The sequence below is a fragment of the Rhineura floridana genome, chromosome 2, assembly GCF_030035675.1.
Source record: "Rhineura floridana isolate rRhiFlo1 chromosome 2, rRhiFlo1.hap2, whole genome shotgun sequence".
NCBI classification, from domain to species: Eukaryota; Metazoa; Chordata; class Lepidosauria; order Squamata; family Rhineuridae; genus Rhineura; species Rhineura floridana.
This window is the reverse complement of record NC_084481.1, coordinates 131,776,051-131,800,059: the sequence shown is the minus strand read 5'-3', so window position 1 is coordinate 131,800,059 and position 24,009 is coordinate 131,776,051.

The following is a 24,009-nucleotide window of genomic DNA, read 5'->3' as shown; positions in this document are numbered from 1 at the left end:
TGAAATATTGTTGTAAAGTCATATCTCTGTTCTTCTTTTTTACAAAATGCACTGGCTCATCTCTTGAGAGTTTTTCCATTGTCACATGGCTGCAGTTAATTCCATAGATTTTCTCTATATCAAGCTCCATCACGTCATTCCAGTCCAGAAGATTATCCAAGCCATTGATAACTTTATCTCTAATATCTTCATTAATTTCTTCAGAGATAACGTTAAATTCCAAACAGTAGATTTTATTTCTAATATCCATAAACTCCAGATCTTTTTCCAATTCCACATTCATTCCAATCTCCAGGGCTTGTATCTTCCCTTTATTTTTTCTTTTCTCATCTCTGATCTCATTCTCGTCTCTCACAGGATCCCCTATTTCTTTAAGCTCCTGCGTCATTTTGCTCAGTTCAATTTTCAGCTCCTTACTGCCCTGTCGCAGGGTTTGTTTCGTTATCTCAATCTCATCCATTATTTTCTGAAACATAATTACTTCCAGATTCTCAGCCACTTTCTTGATTGCCATTTTTAAAACCATGAAAACAAAACAAAACAAGATCTTGTAATATGTGCTCATTTTTTACAGCAGGGATAGCACCTTAGGCCCAGGGCCAAATGCAGCTCCCTGAAGCCTCTCTGTCTGGCTCCTGGAACTCTCCCAAGGTCACAAGTCCTCCCCAGCCACACCATCTCTCACTGGCCTTGCTTCACACCCTTCCTGAGGTCTTTGGCCTGGCTGAAATATATCCTTGATTTCTGATCATTACTCTCGCTTGGCTGGATGGAGGACAGACAAGGGACTGTGAGGTTGTGTAGAAAAGAGCCTGCTCTACAAAGGTAAAATCGGCATCCATTGGAGCGTTGCCAGCTCTCCAGATTTTACCTGGAGACCCCGGATTTTGGGGGTCCTCCCAGGGTCTCCAGGTGATTCACCTCAATCTCTGGGGCAGGCAAGGGGTTGCAGGATCACGAGAGGCCATTGGGTTGTTATGTGGGAGGTCACGGGGTTGTGAGAGAGGTGGCCATGGTGGCAACAGTGGCAGCAGTAAGTGAGCCCAGGCCTCCCCAAAGACTGAGCAGGAGGGAAGACTGTAAGCACCCAACACGGAGCTTCAACAAAAGAAGGTGGAGGGGGTAGGAAAGAAAGTGCCTGGGGAATGTGTAGGGTGGGGGGTTGAGGGGGTGGGGGTAGGAAGGTGCCTGGGGAAATGAGGGGGTAGGGTAGGAAGTGTCTGGAGGAGTGAGATGGGTGAGGGGAAATGTTTTTTGATGGGCGATGTTTTTTGGGGGAAATTTCGTCTTGTTTTTAATATGTGACATGATAGACAATGACAACCTCCATTTTAAAGAATGACAGCTTGTTTTAAGAACAGGAGAAATTTCAGAATAGGACCATCTGAAAAATTCAGTGAATAAGGCAGGATGAGTGTACAATGAAAGCCTCATCTGGAAGAGCTCTCAAAAGTTTGCTCACTCAAGACTTTCGCTGATTGAAGGTGGATTTTTCATGAACACAATCGCCCCGTAATTACTTAAGTGATCCTGAAAAAAAAATCTGTAGAGTAACATGACCCTTGAAGAGTTAAATATTAGAACCTTCTATTATGGACTAGAGTCTATCATTACCTAGCTACACCTCTGGCAAGCTACCATATACCATAGTGCTGATAGCAGCTTCCCAGAGCTAGACAGATTCTTATTTAATGTACATAGGCATCAGGTCTCCATTTGATTATACCCATCTTTGCATTTTCTCCTCCTCTGCACCAGATACATCCCTGCTGTGGCCACTTCTTACATTCCTACCCTTCCCACAAGAAGTCTACATGTGGGAGGCTCTGCTGTATTGATTAATTACTCTCCAAATGGTGCCTGACAATACTGCATGTGATGGATGGTGTTTCGTTGTGTAATATCAAAGGATGTAAGCATGTGAGATTCAGGGTCAGAACATCATTCAAGGTGCGTGAGTCTTCTCCCTGAGCAGAATATCAATTAGGCATCTCCTCAAGGCTGGATCATAATTTGTCTCAAGTAATTTAGTCCTGATAAAATCTGATTTACACATCACATTAGTGAGGGTACAAGTGTTAAGGGGTATATTCATTTATTTATTCCCTATCACAGCTCATTACTGGGATGACTGTAGTCCCTGAGTGAGCTCTAGTCACAAAACATCCACCATGCAAAGCAAGCTATTTCTGTGGCTGATTATATGCCACTTCAGTGACTATTGCTAGCCCTTTAGTTATTATTTATTGGGGTGGGGAGAGAGAAATTCTAAAACAATCCTCTTTGCAATCTATATATAACTATACTTCCTGCTCAAATGTTTCCCTGGGCTGTGCATTTCAAAGGAAAGAAAGCTCCATCTCAATGCCAACAGCTGCTACTGAACCCGCATTTGAGTTGGGTCTATGTGTCACTTGCCTGTCCATCATCCTTCCAAAACTATACTGAGTCAGACACACTTCAAGATAATCAAAACATTGTCCTAGATCTCACTGGTTTCGGTTATATACCATAACTCTGGAAATAAATTCATTTACATAATTTAGATTCAGCTAATGGGTTCAGATTATTGCCTGTCTGGATCTGGATACAGATGGCCAATTTTAAGCACAGCAAAGTTATTAAAGACTGACAACAGTCATTGCATGGTGAAACTACAAAAATAATGGATGGCTTAACAGTAAAATCCACAAAAGTTTGTCAGCTTCCAAGCTGTATCCAATTGGTCCCTCTATTGACAGAAGGCTCTTTGATCCACTGGAGGCTTCCATGAGCAGAAAGAGAGAGAATATGATTTTTGCAAATTTTCCCTTTGCTGCAGAGCCCTGCACCACTTCTCATGCTGTTCTAAATTATTTCTCAATCATCTGGAGCAGATTTGGGGGAAGGGGTACTGTAGGCTGCAGAGAGGACAACTCACAAAAATCATCTCCACACACCTCATCCTTTCCGCTAATAAAAGCTTCCACTGGAACTAAGAGGCTTCATTCAGCAGAGGGACATAATTGGATCCAGCCCTCTCTGTTTGACAAGGTTGGACGATACTGCTTGCTTCACTACTTTCTGGCCTTGGACCCAAACATGTTTGACTCTTTCATTTACCTTAGTTCTTTGTGGGTCTTTCTGTATGGTGATCACAAAATTTGTTGTTGTTATGTGCCTTCACGTCGATTACAACTTATGGCGACCCTATGAATCATTGACCCCCAAGAGCATCTGTCATGAACCACCCTGTTCAGATCTTGTAAGTTCAGGTCTGTGGCTTCCTTTATGGAATTAATCCATCTCTTGTTTGGCTTTCCTCTTTTTCTACTCTCTTCTGTTTTTCCCAGAATCATTGTCTTTTCTAGTGAATCATGTCTTCTCATGATGTGTCCAAATAATGATGACCTCAGTTTCATCATTTTAGTTTCTAGTGACAGTTCTGGTTTAATATGTTCTGACACCCAATTGTCTTTTTTTCAGTCCATAGTATGCGCAAAGCTCTCCTCCAACACCACATTTCAAACAAGTTGATTTTTCTCTTATCCGCTTTTTTCACTGTCCAACTTTCACATCCATACATAGAGATCGGGAATACCATGATCTGAATGATCCTGACTTTAGTGTTCAGTGATACATCTTTGCATCTGAGGACCTTTTCTAGTTCTTTCATAGCTGCCCTCCCTAGTCCTAGCCTTCTTCTGATTTCTTGACTATTGTCTCCATTTTGGTTAATGCCTGTGCCAAGGTATTGGTAATCCTTGACAAGTTCAGTGTCCTCACTGTCAACTCTAAAGTTGCATAAATCTTCTGTTGTCATTACTTTAGTCTTCTTGACATTCAGCTGTAGTCCTGCTTTTGTGCTTTCCTCTTTAACTTTCATCAGCATTCATTTCAAATCATTACTGGTTTCTGCTAGTAGTATGGTATCGTCTGCATATCTTAAATTAATTATATCAATTGATATAAAAATAACAAAATTTATTCGACAGTAAAGTTACTGGTCATCTGCACCCACTCTAAGAATGTGCACTTCAATGGTAAGTATTTGCAAATTCAAGAATGTGTTGTTTGTTTTCGTACCATCTCACCCCCAGGTGCTGGGTGAGGCTGGAAATCAGAGGCTGGAAGGGGACTCATAGAAATCATCCATCTCAACCCCAAACCCATAACAATATGTTTTGGTGGAGCGCGCCTGCTTCATTGCCTACACCAATATCAATTTCGATTCACCTTGGCAAGCCCATCACTATTTTTAAGCATTTTCTTTCCCAGATAATTTAGGAGGATTTGTTCCATTGAAATGCAATGCATGTCTCTTATAAAATGATCTCTGAAGTGTAGAGCTTAAGTGTGTTTCTTGTATAATCATATGCACTCCATTAAGCTCAGCAAAATGTGTACTGTAAGTATATGCTATTAAGAGACTGACTTGCTCCTTCTGTTTCTCTGTTGAAAGATGAAGTATCCTTCAATAAGCCTCGAGTGATTCTGCTAATGCTGCTGCCATTAATTTTCTGACAAACTATTTCTGCCCTGGATCTTAACCATAAGATTATGATGATGACGCCCAGGTTACTTGAGCCTTATGGATGGAGGTGGCATAAAATCATACACATTAATCAGTGTCAACACAATTAGGCATGAGCATGGTTAATTAAACAGAAGGAATCATCCTATCTTCCTAATTAATTATTGTTGAAAAGAAATATTGCTGCAAGGTAAATAGATTTAGGAACATAGAAATCTGCCTGGTACTGAGTCAGACCATTTGTCCATCAGGTTGAGAAATGTTTACACTGACTGGCAGCGGCTGTTAAGGATTTCAGACAGGGGTCTCTCCTAGCCTGCCTGGAGATACTGGGATTGAACCTGGGACCTTCTGCATACAAAGTAGATGCTTTACTATTGCGCTTTAGCCCTTCCCCAAATAACAGGGCTATCTGCAAAGGGGTTAATAGCAGCTATCACAATAATGTAGAAATGTATTAGTATGTGCTATGTAGAAAATATACAAAGAGGAAGGGAAACATTGTAAAACAGCAGCACCAGTGATCCTGATGAAATACAAAATGACATAATAAACAAAAAGAATTAATGCAGGCTATGATCCTTCTGAACAAAAATGGGGAAAAGATTTTGTTGGTGTCATACTGGGGTGCTGCAATTCTAATACTAATGCATTCTAATACTTCAGAACAATCAGTTATCATTTTTAATACTATGTCACAAGGTATTTCTTAATCAGCACTGTCAACACAAACCCTTTTAATGTCCATCCCCTCTTTGTTGCTTTTGCAACAGACTGACATGGCAACCACTCTAGAAATTGTTTAAAGTCACGGACATACTGGTAAAGATGTGCCATAGTAACATTCTGAACCAGCCTTTGATGTGACATACAAACATATTTCTTTACCCAGATGTGGTTCACATGTGCATGCACTTGATGTGATTTCTCTATTTAGCCTCCATGTGTACTTTACACATGCAGCAGAATGAGGTGGTAGAGTGAACTTCAGACTACAGGTGGTAGGTGTCATATTTAAATTCTCTCTAATAAAAAGACTGGATAGCATCTTAACCTGCTCCTGTCTTTGGTGACAGTAGTGACTAGTGGATGAACCTCTCAATTTCTATTTCTCTCCATTTCTCACTTTCCCAAGGCTGTAAACAGACTAGTCACGAGATCAAAGGATTTCCATTAGCTAGACCTGGAGGGAGAATGGATTGATCTGCCAATCAGGTGTGAAATCTTTTTGAAGCTGAATCTTAAAAAGTGCACTCAAGCTGCTCCCACCAAGTTTTACAGTGACAAGGGGTGGGGTTTGACTAGCGTCTTGTGGCCCCATTTTCAGAAAAGAGAGGTGGAGATGCCCTGGAACCAGCAGAACAGTGAGTCTGATAGAATATTGGGCATTGGCTTTTACAGAGAGACAGGGAGCCTCCATTGTAAGGTTTGTTAAGGTCCAAAAAGCAATGCGCACCTTTTGGTTCTTTTGCATTAATTTTGTACTTCTCAAATAGAAATCTTTCTTATTCAGATTTGATGAATCACTTCAGGAAACATGATACTTAAGCTGCTTTAAGAAGCCCCACATATAATTCCACATAATGATGTGATATAATTTGCTTAACTAAAGCAATTTGAAGTGATTCATTCTAAAACAATGCATTATTCAGGCATTTTTTAAAAAGCTTGTCATGGGCATGTGGCTTAAGAAACAATGGTGTGTGAACAGACAAAATGTAGTGAGTTTTTTTTTTTCTTCCTGTAATGTGGAAAATGTATCAATGAAGGGGTAATATTTCAGTTATTTTTAAAAATAATCTAGGAAAAATAAATACAAAAAGATAGCTGCACCTTGTCTCTTCTTTACTAAGAAATAAACTGTTGCTTCTTTTGCAACAGTTCACCTGTGTTTTTATTGTATTTTTAATGTTTTTTATTCTGTGGTTGTTGTCGCTTAAAGTGCTGTAAACTGCTTTAATGTTTTTAACAAAACAGCGATATACAAATATTTTTATAAATAAATAAATAAAAACAGAACACTCCAATACTTTTTAAATATAAAGGTAAGGTTAAAAAAATGTTCTGTTCCAGTCTCCATTCAATAACAATGTCATATCAACATATAAGCAGAACATTAGGAAGAAGATAATGCAGACATCATTAATGGGGTCAGGTTTATGTTGGAACATCTAACAGATTTTGTTTTCCAAAGGTCTCTGCAAATCTTGAATAGCCAAAGTTGCTGATACAAATCCAGCAATTCTGGAACAATAATTTTATCTGTGCTCTACAGCAGGGAACTGAGCTCTTTTCAGATCTGCCTGGGCAAAAACCTGAGCAGGAAGCAAAGAAGGGTAAATGTAAAATGAATTATGACATGATTTTGCATTAAGACCAAGTTATAATCTCATGCCTCTGGCCACACAAGATGAGAAACGGTCATTTTTATATATTGTTTTTTCATTATTCCACCTCCCTCTAGAATATTCTGGTGGATAATTAAATAGTACCACTTCACTGGATTGATTTATTTGTTGATGCTTATATTAAAACTGTGCTTTTTCAATGCATTAATGGTATTTGTGTTATAATTTTATTGTTGCAGAATGTACTTTCCTTTTGGGGGAAAAACCCCTGTTAGCTGCTTTGATCCTTGGAAATTTGGGAAGCATATTACTATCTCTGCAGAATTGGGGGTCCCCACTGCCACAGCTGGGAAGGATCCAGATGACTCTCCCTGGCCTTGACCAGCAGAGCAAAAGATGCTATCTCCCCACTGACAATGACAGCAGCACCATCGCCTTGCAGGAAGCACTGGGGAGGAACTCTCAGATTCCTCAGCAGTGGCTTGCCTCAGCAGTGGAGACTTAGCCTGGCCCCTCTGACTGCCCAGAGGCCTTGTCCTTTTTATTCTGAGCCAGAGAAGAATCTGGGAGCTTGTAAAGCTCCTTTCAGTTTGGCTTGTATGAGTCCCTGAAATTTGTCTCCAATCCCAGATTGGGAGAGCTTCACTGGCATTTTTAATGAATAACTGATTACAAGATGTGTTGTTGTATTTTATGGTTTTAACGTCTATTTTGTGAACCACCCAGAGAGCTTTGGCTTCAAAGCATTATAGAAGTATAGTATGTAAGCAAGCTATATGTACAGAAAATAAGTGTCACTTCTGGCCCAGTCTAGTATGTTTTTGTATTCCTTGCCTCGATACCCTCAGCAAAACATAGGGACCCTATGTAGGGAAACATAACCAAACCTGAGGAGATGCTCTTTAGGGAAGGCAGAAAGGAAAGTTACATTGGTCACCTCCATTAGTTCAGACCGCATGAGATAATTTCTCAGAAGAACCAGTACTTTGAGTGATTATGAGGTATAAAAATGACCACAATCAATTCTTTTAAAATGTACTGCTGTTTTTTGCAGTTTAAACTTGACCAGGTCTTTGACCCTCACTGTGAATCTTGACACGTATACACACCCACATTGAAGCTTAGGAAGATAGGAAGCTGCCTTATACTGAGTCAGACCATTGGTCCATGTAGCTAATTATTGTCCACTGTGACTGGCAGTGCCTCTCCATGATTTTTGGCAGGAGTTTCTCCCAGTCCTATCTGGAGATATTGGGAATTGAAGCTGGGACATTCTGCATGCAAGGCTGATGCTCTACCACTGAGCTACACCTCTTGAAATGGCATCCCTGCCTTCTTTGTGTGGAAAATGACTGCCTGATGGGAAAGTGAGAAGAAAATGATTACCTCATGTAAGAAAAAAAAGTGGCCGTGGGAACTGGCTCACAACATAACTAGTTGTGGCAGGGAATTTCCCAGAATAACAGCATGTTCATTATTTTTTGCCTTTGATTCCTTATAATCTGCAGGGGAATGAAAAGTTTCATAAAAAACCCCTACTTTTTGCACATTTTGGTCCTTCTTTATGGCCATTGATCCCTGACCTGCTGTGCCTCTACAACAATTGTTTTTACAACAGGGCTTCTTCACTACATGATCCCAGACAATCAGAGATCGTGGAGCAAACATGATGTCATCTATGTAGCCAATCAGACATGACTTTGTCCTGGTCCTGTGGAAGAGTCCGCAGGGCAAGGGGGCAAGGCAGGTCAGCTGTTATACTCCCATGGAGAGCTCCCAGTGACCAATTTACTTTACAAAGGTTGGAAGTAAACTGAGGCCTTTTGAACCTTACCCCCCACGTCACCTCTTCGTGGCTGTGCACCCTTTGTATAATTTTAGTCTCTTAAAGGGCCAACCTTCTGGCCTGGAGAGGGGCATGTCTTCTGCTTCTGTAGCTTCTCACCATTGAACTGGCAAGGTAGTGTATGAGGCACTCAGTTCCTCAGACCCAGGGGAAAGTGCCTGTGAGGGGCATGGTTCCAGTTGTATGAGCTCTGATGCCGTGGCATCTGGTTCAGTGGGCTCCTGTCTGCTTAAGGTTCAGTGTCCCCCCTATCACCAGCATCAGGTTCACAGCCAGGAACCCACTCTGGCTCTCTGAGCCAGTGACACTGTATATTCCAGCTCAGTGTCCTGGTTACTCCTGGACGTGAGGACCAAAGCAGTAATTATGCCGCTGAGGACAAGGTAAACCTTTCTACTTCTCTCAAGAAGGGTGTAGCTGTCCAGGGTCCCAGGGAGTCTTATACCCCTTACTTTTTGGGTAGTCAGGCCCAGCAGGGTCCCTATGTCTCCAGCATCCTATGAGCCGATCAACATGAAAGGGGAGTGTGGTAGCCACTGAGAAGAGTCCCAGTGCATGGCAAGCAAACTTTTAATGGTTCCTACTTCAAAAAGCCAAGTCAAATTATGGAAAGTGAGAATTCTGAAACTGCAGAAGAAGAGATAGTGAATCCTGATTATAACTTCTAATCTACATCATCAAGCAGTTTGGTAGCAGCATAAGATAAACGTGTAGACACTGAATTGAATAATTAAAGCAATATCTCTTGACAGTGAGAAGGTGACAGTGTCCAATGATCCAATGGTGACAGTGAAAGAGATGCAGGAAGCAGTATTCAAGCCAGTCCAGATTATTCTATAATCTTAGAAGGTTGTATAATCTTAGAAGGGGGCATGGCTGGGACTATCATGAAGGGATCCTGTACTTCTGAATTTGCCACAACATTACTGACTGTGAATAATGAGAAGGAATGCATCCCCATTGTTGAGGCAGTCAGGACAAGACTCTATACTTTGCCACACAAATACGTGGGAAGTTTCATTACATGCCAGGGCTGAACAGTAAGGCTTTTGCACAATCCAGTTCAAGTCATGCATAGGTGGGGTAGAATGTGAACAGATATGTGTGTCCCTGTGCTCCTACTGCCCAATTGGTCACAACTGGAATGGAAGGAGGGGCCATTGTTGCAGGAATGCAGGTTCCTTCTAATGTCCAATCTGAATCTACGCTCCTGCAACTTAAAACCATTAGACCTAGTCCTACCCTCTGGGGCATTTCTAGGAAGGCCTGGGAAAGAGTCCTGCCTGAACTCCTGTAGTGCTGCTTCCTGCCAGTGTAGTGCAGACAACACAGATCTAGACCCAATGTTCTGACTTGGCATACGGCAGCCTCCTGTGTTCCTAGACATAACTATTTTGCCTGCTCATATTGATCCATGGTTTTCTTTCAAGCTGAAAGAAATTTGGTATTTGTTTCCCTTAAAACCGCTGACTGAAAAGCATACATACAAACAAAACATAATGTCAAGGTGAGCACCCAGTTATTCCAACGCTGGAAGGTTCTGTAAATGGAAATAGCAAGTACTGAGTCCAGCATATATCATCTGGACCACCTAAACACCTGAGTGCAAGTCAGCATTTTTGGATCTTGTGGAGAATAGAGCTGTTGGGGGGATAAACTTTCCTTCAACATTGCTGCATGTGCAGTTTTACCTTTTGGATATTTTACTGCATTTGCAATTTGATAGTATGCAAAGTCTCAATGGAATAATGTAGAACTATTATCTCCATCTGGTTAGGACTTTACCTGCATAAAGAGCTTTCCAAATTCTTATTACATTGCCCATATGCATTTTTCTATCATTGTAACTAGAGTTTTTCTTTTAAATGTAGGCCCTGGTTAATTATGTGGTGCTTCTGTCATAGGCAAGGAGAAAACAACCTTGCAATGTGACCTAACTCAAAATAAAATGGGAATTAAGGTCATAGCCAGTGCTAGCCCTACTCAGAGTAGACCAATTGAAGTCAATAGACAGAACTAAGGTAGGTTCATTCATTTCAATGGGTCTACTCTGCGTAGGACTCAGTTGGCTACAACCCTTACTATTTGTCTTCTGGTTTCTTTTCCTATACCTGCAAATATAAATGCAGAGCTTGGAAAAGTTACTTTTTTGAACTACAACTTCCATCAGCCCAATCCAGTGGCCATGCTGGCTGGGGCTGATGGGAGTTGTAGTTCAAAAAAGTAACTTTTCCAAGCTCTGTATAAATGATGCAGATCATTCCCATGCATAATTCCACCACAAAGTGAATCTCAAGGAGTAGCAGTATGTAAAGGGGCCTGTGTCTGGAATGACCTCCCATCAAGGGTACATCCAGAGCTTGGAAAAGTTACGTTTTTGAACTACAACTCCCATCAGCCCAATCCAGTGGCCATGCTGGCTGGGGCTGATGAGGTTGTAGTTCAAAAAAGTAAATTTTCCAAGCTCTGCATCTAGCCCTGACATTGCTGATTTTTCATCAGTTGATGAAGAATGCATGTCTTTGCATAGGAGTTTGGGAGCGGGTAAGAACTATAATGAGCCACACAGTTTAAAGCTATACCTGCTGCTAGTTGATCTTGTGTATTTTAAGGATGTTTTTTGGAGTTTTAATTATTACAGGCTCCTCCAGGTAAACTGTTTGGGGAAAACCTACATGGTGGTTAGACTATTTCCAGCCTTTCTTGAGCATTTGTTCTGAGGGGGTAGTTATGTGACAATGAGCATTCATCCTAATTTGTTTGCAGGGTGTTTACTCATCTTCCTGCTAATGATTCATTCATCCCACCCTTTTCAGTGCATTTCCCCATCACTTTGCAAACTGCAAAAAGTCTGTTTTGGGAGGGAAGGGGATTTGTTGCACTACATCAACAGAGCACTTTAATCCACTTTAAAAGTGAAAACCTAAAGTTCCAGTATGTGTTTGAATCCCTCTCATAAAGAACTGACAGTCTGGAGGCACCCCATGTATGCTGATTTGCTGTTATTTTGTTGTTGCTTTCCCACCCTGGAACCAGAGCAGGTTAGTAATACCATAAATAAATAAATAAATGGCTACCTCCATCATTTTCTTGTGTCAACTGATTAATTTTTTCTTTGATTTCAGTCCTCTATTTCCACCTGGCCACCACTACTACCCTGTTGAGAGCAGGGTGTTATGAGCATGCATGAATACGTATTTGATTCAGTGGGCATATTCATCAAAACAACCATCATATTATGTAACACATATGGACCACCAGCAGTCTGCGAGCTTCATTTAGGTGGTCCGCAGCATGTTTGTGGATTTGTAGTTGAAGATGGGAGACAGCACATCCATTGCACCAAATGTTCATATTTATTTTAATTGCATTTTTATTTCTTATATTGTATTTTATTGTATTTACAGTTGTAATTATATGAACTCAAATTGTAATACAACAAAATACAATATATAAGAAATAAGAGTAAAATATTATTAAAAATTGTACAGCATCTAGCACAGGGCATTCCAATTGCTTCAACAGGCAGAAAATCCATTAAGTGGTCCACCAAGGCTCTCTGCAATATCCAAGTAGTCTATGGGGGAACAAAGTTTGCAAACCACTGACATATGGCATTGTCAATAAGCTTGTTAGAATTATCTAACATGGCAATGAACAAGTTGAAAGATTTCATTTCAGTAGCAAGAGCAAGTACCAGTAAAGTGGAGACCAGAAGCAGAAAGGGACAGAAGTCAGGAGAAGGTCTCGACATGTTTGGGAAGTATATAGAATTCTACATAAAGCCATGTGCCACAGTTCAGTGGCAGAGCACATGGTTTGCATGTTGTCCTCCACTTTGAAGGAGATGGCAGCCGTTTATGTGAAAGCCCCCTCTGTGATACCCTGGAGATCCTCTGCCAATCACAGAAGACCAGAGCTTGGAAAAGTTACTTTTTTGAACTACAACTCCCATCAGCCCCAGCCAGCATGGCCACTGGATTGGGCTGATGGGAGTTGTAGTTCAAAAACGTAACTTTTCCAAGCTCTGCAGAAGACAATACTGGGCTAGATGGACCAGTAGCCTGACGTGGTCTAAGGCAGCTTTCCATGTTCCTAGAGCTGGTGTAGCCGCATTCGACACTATCGATCATACCATTCTCCTAGACCGCCTCTTTAGTATGGGATGCCAAGGAACGGTACTACAATGGCTCTGCTCCTTTTTGGAGGGCAGACTATAAAGAGTTGTCCTTGAAAATTTCTCATCCAAGGTTTGGCCATTACGATACGGTGTCCCCCAAGGCTCCGTATTATCCCCAATGTTATTCAATATTTATATGGAGCCCCTAGGAAGGATTATCCGTGAATTCGGAATACACTACCATCAATACGCAGATGACACCCAACTCTACTACTCTTTCCCTCCAGATGCCGTAGAGGCGGTTCGTCCCTTAAACCAATGCCTGGTTGCCATACAAAACTGGACTAATAGGAATAAACTAAAACTTAATCCAGAAAAGACGGAGGTTCTGTTAATTGGACAAAAACCGTCCCATGAAATCAAAAACCTACTTACCTTAGACAGGGTCTCACTCCCTTTGAAATCCCAAGTTCGGAGTTTGGGCATTATCTTAGATTCCGCTCTGACCCTTGAACCTCAAATTGCAACAGTATCCAGAAGTGCTTTCACTCAATTAAAACTAGTCCGTCAACTCCGTCCTTTTTTAGGAATGTCGGACTTGAAGCAAGTGACACAGGCTCTTGTGACCTCAAGACTGGACTATTGCAACTCTCTTTATATTGGACTATCTGCAAGATCACTTCACCCGCTTAAGCTGATACAGAGAGCGATGGCAAGAATGCTGACCAGAGCAGGTCCACAAATACACACCACACCTCTTCTTTATCAACTTCATTGGCTTCCGATCTCATTCCGTCATCAGTTTAAAATTTTAGTATTAACTTTTAAAGCTCTAAATGGTTTAGCACCAATATATTTATCAAATCGTATTCTGGAATTTAAACCTCAGCGACCGACAAGAATACATTTCGAACACTCTCTCATCATCCCATCCACCTTTATAGTCCGCCGTGCCAATACTAGAAATAAAGCCTTCTCGACCATAGCGCCCATCCTATGGAATAATCTTCCACCAGAGATCCGACGTTCTTCTTCACTCATGGACTTTCGCCGTCAGTTAAAAACTTTTTTGTTTCTTCTAGCTTTTAAACATTTAATAGTTAATTGATTTTTTAATGATTTTATTGTACTCTTATTATTTTATATTAGATTGTATTGGACATTGTTTTTTGTTCGCCGCTCTGAATTCTATGAACTAGGGCGGGGTATAAATTATTAAAATAAATAAATAAATAAATATTGGCTAAGAATGTGTGAGTTCTGAGTCCAGAAGCCATCAGTGTAGATATCATCTCATACATAGGAAGCCTTAGACATGAAACTCATCAAACAGTTAAAATATGTCTGATGACTATTATAATGAAAATCTGATTCACCAATAGCATGTCACAGAGATAGATGATTCCATAAACCCAGTGATGGGGCATTATTAGCACAGAGACTCACGGTGTGGGAAAGGCTATGAGTATCCTGGAAACAAAGAATCCAAAGAGTTTATTCTGCATCATATTTTATTGATTTACTTGCTGAGTGTGATATATTACTCACACCAAACAAAAAAGCTTCCTTCCACGGAGAAATTATATCTGCAAGTTATTTGAGTCATCCTCTCTACCCATCCTACATGGCTTCTGTGATGGTCCTTCCCTGGCTCTCCCTGTCAGGTTCCTACCTGCTCGTGGTTACTGCCTGTCACTAGGCACCACCAGGGACTCCACCAGTCCGGACTGTCCTTTTTTATGGTTTCTCTCCCCGCTCTAGCATAGACCTCACCAGATCCCCCTGCTAGGCAGCACCACCAGTCACATCCTATAACCCGTATTCTCAGAGACTCTGTCTGAGTCTCTCTATCAGGTTACCTCTGTGACTGCATGCTTAAGCTGTCCCAATCCCTTTGTATCAATGCAGATAATCCTGGTTTGCTCTGAATACTTGTGGTGTTATCTTCCCTTCCCCGCTGCCACCATTTGTCACTCTTCAGCCTTGGTATTTACCTTACCCTCCCTTCTGGTCTGTGAAACCCCAGCCAAGGATCAGGCCTTTGGTAAACCAAAAGTATTTATTAAATAACAAAGATAACAAGATTTCTTTATAAAGGCACTTAAGCATATGGTTTCATCTATTCCTGAGGTACTGGTCTTAGTATTAATCCGAACTCCACCCTCTCCTCACATCCACCAACTCTCCACACAATCTCCTCTCAAAACCCACCAAAACAACCCTCTCAAGTCCACCAACGTCCACCTCACATCCACCTTCCACCTCACATCCACCAACTCTCCACACAATCTCCTCTCTTAAACCCACCAAAACAACCCACTAACATCCACCCAGATTTACCTGACATCCTTCCATTTATACTGTCAGCCATTTTAAACATTCAGCCAATCATCCAGCATTCTACTGCCCATTCACTCCCCCTTCCTCTTTCATTCCACTTACCATGTATCTCCTATACAAACAGCACTTACCATATTTACACTAATACAGGATCATCACAGCTTCCTCCGGAATCTCATTCACCTTGTTCCTATTTATATAGAAAGGGGAACCAAAGTGTCCTCTGTGACTTGGACCACCTTTCACCAGCTGAAGCTGCTGCACCACCTGCAACCCCTCCTGAGCAGTCTAGTCACAGAGGTCCATTAATCTGCTTGACCACTGGGGGAAACAGGATGCTGGATGAGGCAGTTCCCTGGAGATCTGTATTGAGACCTGTGCTTCTCAACTCATTCATAAATGTTTTCAGCAATAAGGGTTGGTCAAGTTTGCTGAAGACACCAAATGGTTCCAAAAGCGATCATAAGGAGCTCTGACAGGATCTCTCCAAACTGTGTGAATGAGCATAAAAATGGCAAATCTGGTTCAATGTAGCAAGTGTAAAGGAATGCACTGGGGGGGAGGTACAGGAATCCTAACCTCACATATTTGCTAGTGGGGTCAGAACTGACAATGACTGACCAGAAACTTGGGGTTGTGCTGGATGGCTCAATGAAAATGTCAAGCTAGTGTATGCCAGCTGTAAAGAAAGGAATATTCTGAATTAGGGATCATTAGGAAAGGAAGTGAAAATGAAATTGCCAATGCTATTATACAATTCTATGGTATGGCTACAATGGTTACCACACCATACAGTTCTGTTCACCACACCTCAAAAAAGATACTGTACAGCTAGAAAATATACAGAAAAAGAACAAACAAAAATGATCAAAGGGCTGGAGCCACTTCCCTATGAGAAATGGAATGAACACATTGGAGTGAAATACTGGTCTTCTCTCACACCTTCCTTGGTGCTGCAGTATAAAGAAACAGAAATAGATAAGGGAATAACCTTTTGTCTCCTTTACAAATTTCAATACAATTGGAATACTTTACTTTATGTGTGCTGCTAAATTAAGGCCATCTATATCCAGGACATTTTGTCACAGGTCAGAGAGAGAGTAGGCTCAGCTGTGACAAAGCTCATGAAACCTTTAAGTGTTGTATTCCAAATTAAGAAACTTTTAGCACTGCAAGATGAACACTTATGCCAAAGCAGCTCACTGGTGAGGTTCATGAATTCTACAAGACAATAAAATGGGGTGATCTTTTGTTTTTGCTTCTACTATTAAATGCCATTGACATTACATGAAAGCACAGAGTGGCAGATTTTTGCCAATGCCCCTGGAAAAACCAAAAAGGAGCAGGTGAAGAAACTATCAAGATCCAGTGCACACATGGAGATTTTGCATGTACAGGCTCATTCACTTCGATTCATAGGCACAATGAACAGATCAAGCAGGCAGGAAATTTATATGTCTATTGGTGTTCCCAGGCGAATAAGAAATCACCGAAATGAGACCATAGTTTTTTGTAGCACTGGATTTGAACAAGTTCATTTGAACTGTTCTTTATATTATCCATAAAGAGAATTCTCTGAAGTGTTAATGAAAATATTGTCCTTTGCTGAAACATAACTGCTATATTCCCACCACTACAACTCAGATACAGAAATAGTGTGGAATCTGTGATCCTTACCTACCATACTCCAGTGAAACTCTGCAGATTTCTACATCAATTTATATTGCTGCCAGTGTAAACTGATGTCTAGAACATAGGGCAAATGGAAACAAACCCAGTTTGAAAAACCAATGTACAGAGTTTGAAAAAGTAATGCACAGAGTTAAATCAGTCATATGGTAGACGGCTCACATTTTGCATGTAGCTTTTCTGTCTGTTTCTTTAAATGCAATCACCATGAGTTAATTTTAATATAAACAGGTGGTATAGTGGCAAAAGTTCAATACAGGTACAATTTTTCTTTCAATTTAAAAAGATTATGTTTCAACAGCAACTCAGTACTCTCAGAAAGATATTCAAATAAAGTGAATGCTGTTAGAAGAAAAGAAAAAAACACAAACCAAATGTGAAGATTTTTCATAATAGCTTGAACAACTAAGACAGCCTTCACCAACCTGGTGCCCTTCAAATTTATTTATTTATTTATATCCCACCCTTCTTCCCGGGAGGAACCCAGGGTGGCAAACAAAAACACTAAAAACACTCTAAAACAGCTTCAAACAGACTTTAAAGTATATTAAAACATATTTAAAAACATAAAAACAAAACATCTTTTAAAACATATTAAAACAAAACATCTTTTTAGAAAAGCTTTAGAAACATCTTAAAAAGCAATTCCAACACAGATGTAGACTGGGAGGCCTCTACTTAAACGGCTAGTTGAAAGAGGAAGGTTTTCAGTAGGCGCCCAAAAGATAACAGAGATGGCACCTGTCTAATATTTAAGGGGAGGGAATTCCAAAGGGTAGGTGCCTCCACACTAAAGGTCCGCTTCCTATGTTGTGCGGAATGCACCTCCTGATAAGATGGTATCTGCAGGAGGCCCTCACCTGCAGAGCATAGTGATCAACTGGGTATATATAGGGCAAGACGATCTTTCAGAGATGAGATGGGAGTTGCAGTCCAAAACACCTGGAGGACATCTGAAGGACAAAGAAGATGACCCTGAAAGACAATTAGTGTCATTTAAAAACTTCTGACAAACACTACAGAGATTTTTAAATTCCACCTTGTATTTGTATTGTATTTATTAAATTGCAGGGCCGAAGGCCATCAGCATTAAAAATAAAACAGGAGACATACAAAAAATATTTACAACTGCATAATCAGATTATTACAATCATTTAGATCATTTAAATCATTAAGATCCAGGAGAAAATAAGTTAAAATTAATTATAAAATAACTCAATTACTGTCTAAAAATATATCGGGCGATTGAACTCTTTTGAAATTAACTCTTAAGTTACGAGCAGCTATAGTAAACAGCGAAACGTTGTAGGTTACGTCAGGAATAGAATCAAACATTAAAATTTTTATTTTATCCTCAGTTGAATTCAGCCGATAATTATCGAGCCAGTTCCTAAGAAATCTATGACGAGGATGATTATAAATTGGACAATAAAACAATATATGGGGAAGGTTTTCCTGTACAAGGGAGCCACAGATGCATTGCCTTTGATCTTTGGGAACGCCGGAGAGCCGACCCTCTCTGTCGGCGTTAGGCAAAGAAAAAAAGCGCAATGCGGTGAAGGCATGTCTCAGGGCCAGTGGAAGGGGGGATGTAAGGTAGAATGAACAATGGTAATCTAACTTAAATCTCCAGTACCAAGGAGCAACCTTTGAATTGATGAAAGATAATCTATCAACTTTCAGAGAATGGAGAACTATTACTTCTCGAAGGCGGTTATTACTAGCAAGTAGTTTGAAGTCCCCTTGCGAAATATGGTAATTGTGAATCAGATCCGCTAGATTGCATTTCCATAATTTAATGGCCAAAGGAAGTTCGCTACAGAGTTTTAAAAGTATTTTATCATGGGGATCCTCTAAAGATTTCAAAAACTTCATAAGTATGAGATGAATGCGAGCAGACAGCGGAGGGAAACCAGTCTCAGATCATAGCATAGCTGCTGATGTTCCTTTAGGCAGGCACAGTATACGCCTGAGAAAGTCATTTTGTATCGTTTCTAAAAGCTTTATGTTCTTATTATCCCATCCCCATAACGTTGCACCGAATGAAATCTGCGGGACCACTTTGGCTTTATAGATTTTCAGGACTGGCAAAATCTGATTACCACCAGAGGTGCGATAGAATTTTAAAATCGCTCCAACTGTTTTAGCAACTAAGGATTTAATATATTGTAGATGACGATTCCTTGACAAGGTATCTGAGAAGTAAATTCCCAGATATTTATAGGGGCGGGTCTGAACGAGCTGAGAACCTGCCATCTGCCAACGATGGCCTTTGTATTTCTTACCGAAAACCAGGATGTTTGTTTTCTCATAGTTTATTTTTAAATTTTCTTTTAAGCAGTATGACTGTAAGCTACTTAATAACCTCTGAAGGCCGAGAGGGACTAGGGAGAGAAGAACCATATCATCTGCATAGAGTAGAATTGATATTTTTCTACGTCCAATTGATGGTGGATAGAATTGCGGACTGGATAGAGCAGGAATGGCATTATTCAAAAATAGATTAAAGAGAAGGGGGGCTAATAGACAGCCTTGTGTGTCCTAAACAATGATTGGGCGGTTTAAAGGCAAGAAAACAAGCAAGGATACTTTGGGGATAAGATCATAAAAGCATCCAGACTTGTAAACAAACATCAGCTTTTAACAACACTGCTGCTTTCTCATTCAGCTGCAATCTCTGAGTCCCGAACCACCAGAGAGACAAAGGTGGTATGTTTGGAAAAGGAAAATGTATACTATTTTTTTCCATTTAAAAAATATTATCTTTCAGATGCTGTTCAGTTTCCTCACAAAGAAATGCAAATAAACTGAGTGTCATTTTTTAAAAAAAGCAAATTTGAACATTCTCCTTTACAGCGTCTATATGCATAAATTAATACTGAGAATTAAATGTAGAGAGGGTCACGGTATGAATATAGACCTGTTAGAAAAATGGCTACCCTCTAAGAATGTTTGGAATAATTATTATGAGGGGGAAAATTTAAGATATATCACTGTATAGATAGACATCTGTCAATGATTAATTATCTTTTGTCATTTTAAAAAAATACAAAAATATTAGAAAGCCCATAAAATGTGTACATTTATAACAAACATGCAAACCTCATAGGCTCATACACTCAAAACAAATATTCAGTGGATTTACAGACTCATAACAAATAAATAGTTCTGTAGGTGCATTAGATATAATAGTAAATCTAATATTTTAGAACAGCAACAAGACAGTCTCGTATGTATTGCTGTCCATTTCAAAATATTGACTCATGTAGGAAATATAGGCTGCTTTCACACATGGAGCTGATTGCGTTAGTTAAACGGATTAAAAAGGAAGCGCTTCTGTCCCGATTTCTAAAACCCCTTTCACACTGCAGTACCTGTTATACCGGCATTTCGCTCAACAGCCTTTCACACACACACACACACACACACACACACACACACACACACACACACACACACACACAGAGCTACAATGAACAGAGCAGAGTTTTTCTCCCCTCCCTTCATTTTAGGGGGTTGGGTGTATTTCCCCCAACTTGGATTTTGAGGCTCGTGGAGGCGGCCCTGGGGGATGGGGGGCGGCGCCTGCTATTACGGCCACCAGGATTTCACAGAGGTGGCTATCCTTATTCTTAATTTTTATTTGGGGGGCTACAGGCGGCGGCACCAGCATCAGCAGCCATTGGTAGTTCCTTTTATCCTTGCTCTCCGCCAGAGCTTGGAAAAGTTACTTTTTTTGAACTACAACTTCCATCAGCCCAATCCAGTGGCCATGCTGGCTGGGGCTGATGGGAATTGTAGTTCAAAAAAGTAACTTTTCCAAGCTCTGCTCTCCGCATCTCAGACTATACCGGAGCTAGCGGGTGTGGCTCCAGTCGATTGATAACGCACCTCCCTTCAGCCCCAGTCCTCATTTCACCCTTCTATTTAAGGTGGCCCTTGCTAATTTCCCCCTCTGTTTTAAGGTGGCTCCTGCTTTTTTTCCCTGTTCCACACTGCATGCTGGGATGCCTGTCACGTGAGCAGCGGCAGCTAGTGCAAAACTCCTGTGATCTTCCAGGTTGCCAGCCTTGCTAACGGATTATTTCTGGTATCATTTATTGCGGAAATTAGCGCTATACTTGCACTACATTCCACCAGAATTCTGGAGCTACCCGTTATGTCATGTGAAAGCTCAAATATAATGCGTAAATTACCAGGTAAGAAATCGTCAGAATAACAGAATAAGCTGCAGTGTGAAAGCACCCATAGAGAGTCCATCATATAAGCACACAATTTATGTACATGTTACAATTGGGGCTAAATGCCATGCCTTATAAAACCACTCATTAACAACAGGTATAACTAGAACTGGTATAATTTAGAAGCAACTAATTTTATTTACAACAATAAGTTCCACATCAATCTGAAATGCTCTGGCAAATTGCATTCTGTAAGTATCCCCATAATATATGATAAGGGCTTAATTGTAAAGGATGTCGATCCAATCACCTCACCTATAAGTAAGGAGGACCCTAAGGATAAATCTCTCTGTTTCACATTTTCCAAAATAATACAAGAACCAAAACACCAGCATTCTTCAAAACTGACATTTCTCCAGCCAAGCAATTTGTACAAAATGTATGCTTTCATGAAAATGACATACAAAAGTGTATTATAGCAGGGGAAATTGCTTTGCAAACATGTGGATATTAGGCATAATTGTATGCAATCATACATATTAGAAGAAATGCACACTAAAAAGCTAATTAATTTTCATGATGACTTTTAAAAAAAATAAATTGCAAACTGATGTGAAAATGTGGAAAACTGAACTTAAGATTGGGAAAAATAAGAAACTGATAGCAACCAGAATTGACAGATTTGTCCATCCCTAAGGTAAGTGATGCAATACTTGTCCACCACATATGTATGCAGTCCATTCCTCACATATTATACAGCCATGAGAGTGGCTGTATACTACAGCCAACATGGATTTTTCTCATTCCGCAATGTTAAATTGAAAATACCCCTCATGCCATTCTGATGCTTCCCATAAGCTCATTTCAAAATAAAACTTTACAAAATTTATAGTCCTGAACTCAGAACTGCTTGCTTAACAAACCTCTAAGTTTTCATGGTGATACACAAAACAGTCAGAGATAATTGAGAGTTCAAAGTATAAAACAAGAGGGAAAAAATCCAGACCTCTGTCGGACTCTTTTCTGTCAGTGGTCTCATAATCTGTTGAAATTCATTAAAAATCAGCCATGTTCACAGAGTACCTGTAATCCTCTTACTGACCTTATCCCATACTCTGACCTTCTTCTTCTGCAGTTTAAAAGTTTTAAAAATGCCTGGCTGGTTTTTAATTAATTTAAGAAATTTAACATTGGAATCTGTGATAAGTGTGGGCATACTCAGTAAGAACCAACTATCAGTGTTTTAAAAGCCAGTCTCACAGCTGTTTGGCTTGGCTAATCAAGTGGCCATACCCAAACCAGTCTTTTATTTCACTTTAGACAGTCATGGCTTCCCCAAAAGATTCCTGGGAAGTATAGTTTGTGAAGGATGCTTATTGTTGTTAGGAGACACCTATTCCCCTGAAAGAACTCCAGTTGCCAGAGTGGTTTAACAGTCAGCCCCTCTTCTGGGCACTGTAGGGCATCTCCTAGCAGCTCTCAGCATGCTTCACAAACTATACTTCCCAGGATTATTTGGGAGAAGCCATGACTGTCTACAGTGAAATGAAGGTCTGGTATGGATGTAGCCAGGGGCAGCTTTGATTTAAATGAGGGTGGGAGACTACATGTGCCTGCTGTAGAATAAAAAGGTAGGGGAAACCCTGAAAAACAATGACATTATTCACCATGTTTTCCTTTTGTAAAGGAAAGGGGCTTTTCCTCTGCCCAGTGCCCACCCACACAATCTCCTCCCTTCCCCTCCATCCCTCCCCCGCCCTTCCTCTCCTTGTCTCCTCCTTTCCCCTCATCCCTGTCCCTAACCCTCCCCCATGTCAGTTTCACCTTTCCTAAGCATAAATCCCACTGAACCCAAAGAGCTCAAAAAGCATGTAAATTACCTAATCTACCCGCCTCTCCTCCTCCCCCCTATCCCCTCCCTGTTGTCCCTTTCCTCCCACTTCCTTCACCCCCTCATCTATCCCACTTCCCCTTCCAATCTCCTCACTCTACTTTTCCCTCCCCTCTCCCCACTCCTCTCGTCTTCTCCACTTCTTCTCCACCCCCTTGGTCAGTTTTACCTAACATAAGCATGATTGCACGGGAGTAAATCCCACTGACCTCAAGGACCTGACCTCCTCCATGAGCCTCAAGTGACAGAGATGGTTCTAGGAGAACCCCTAAGCTACGAACCTGCTCTTTCAGGGGGAGTGCAACCCCATCCAGGACAGATTGGACATCCACCATCTGGTCAGAAGAACCACCCACTAGCAGCATCTCAGTCTTGTGGGGTGTGCATGGGAGGGAGGCGGAGAAAGTTCTGTTACACAAGCAGAAATCCTTGCACTGATGGGGCCATTTTAGATACAACCTTTAGTAACTCTGAAGTATGTGTCCAGTGAGACTTACTCCCTAGTAAGTGTGTTTAGGATTGCAGGCTTTGTTTACCTTTTCTGATAGCCTCACATTGTTACAATGCTGAAGCTTTGCTAAGAAATACAACACAGAAATGATGGCTGAGGATCCTGAATTGTGTACAATATACCTAAAAGGTTGCAAGATTAACTCCTGATTGGCAATAGTTCACTATAACTTTGACAGAGAATCATGTTGCAGGTCCAGGCAAAGGCCTCAGCTGGTTGTATATCAATGCCAATTATATCCTCCAAGGAACTATCAAATGGAACAATTTACAGACTTGCCTCAGAAAAGCTATCCATGTGTCAAGGATGTACATGTTTCCTATATGACAAGAATGTCTGTCTCCTTTCTGTTTCTCAACACACAAAGGCCAAAATTGGGCACAGAGTTGAGCGAACTTAAGGACACCAACTTCAATGGACCTAAGGATTAAAAAAAGCACCTTCAGCTGGAACAGATAAAATATTGATGAGCTCGAGTCAGCATTTCACCCTTTATGTCAATGGGAAAATCAATACTGATTTATAAGTTATCTCTTCAAGCACATTTTCATTGAGTTCCAATGAGAAAGA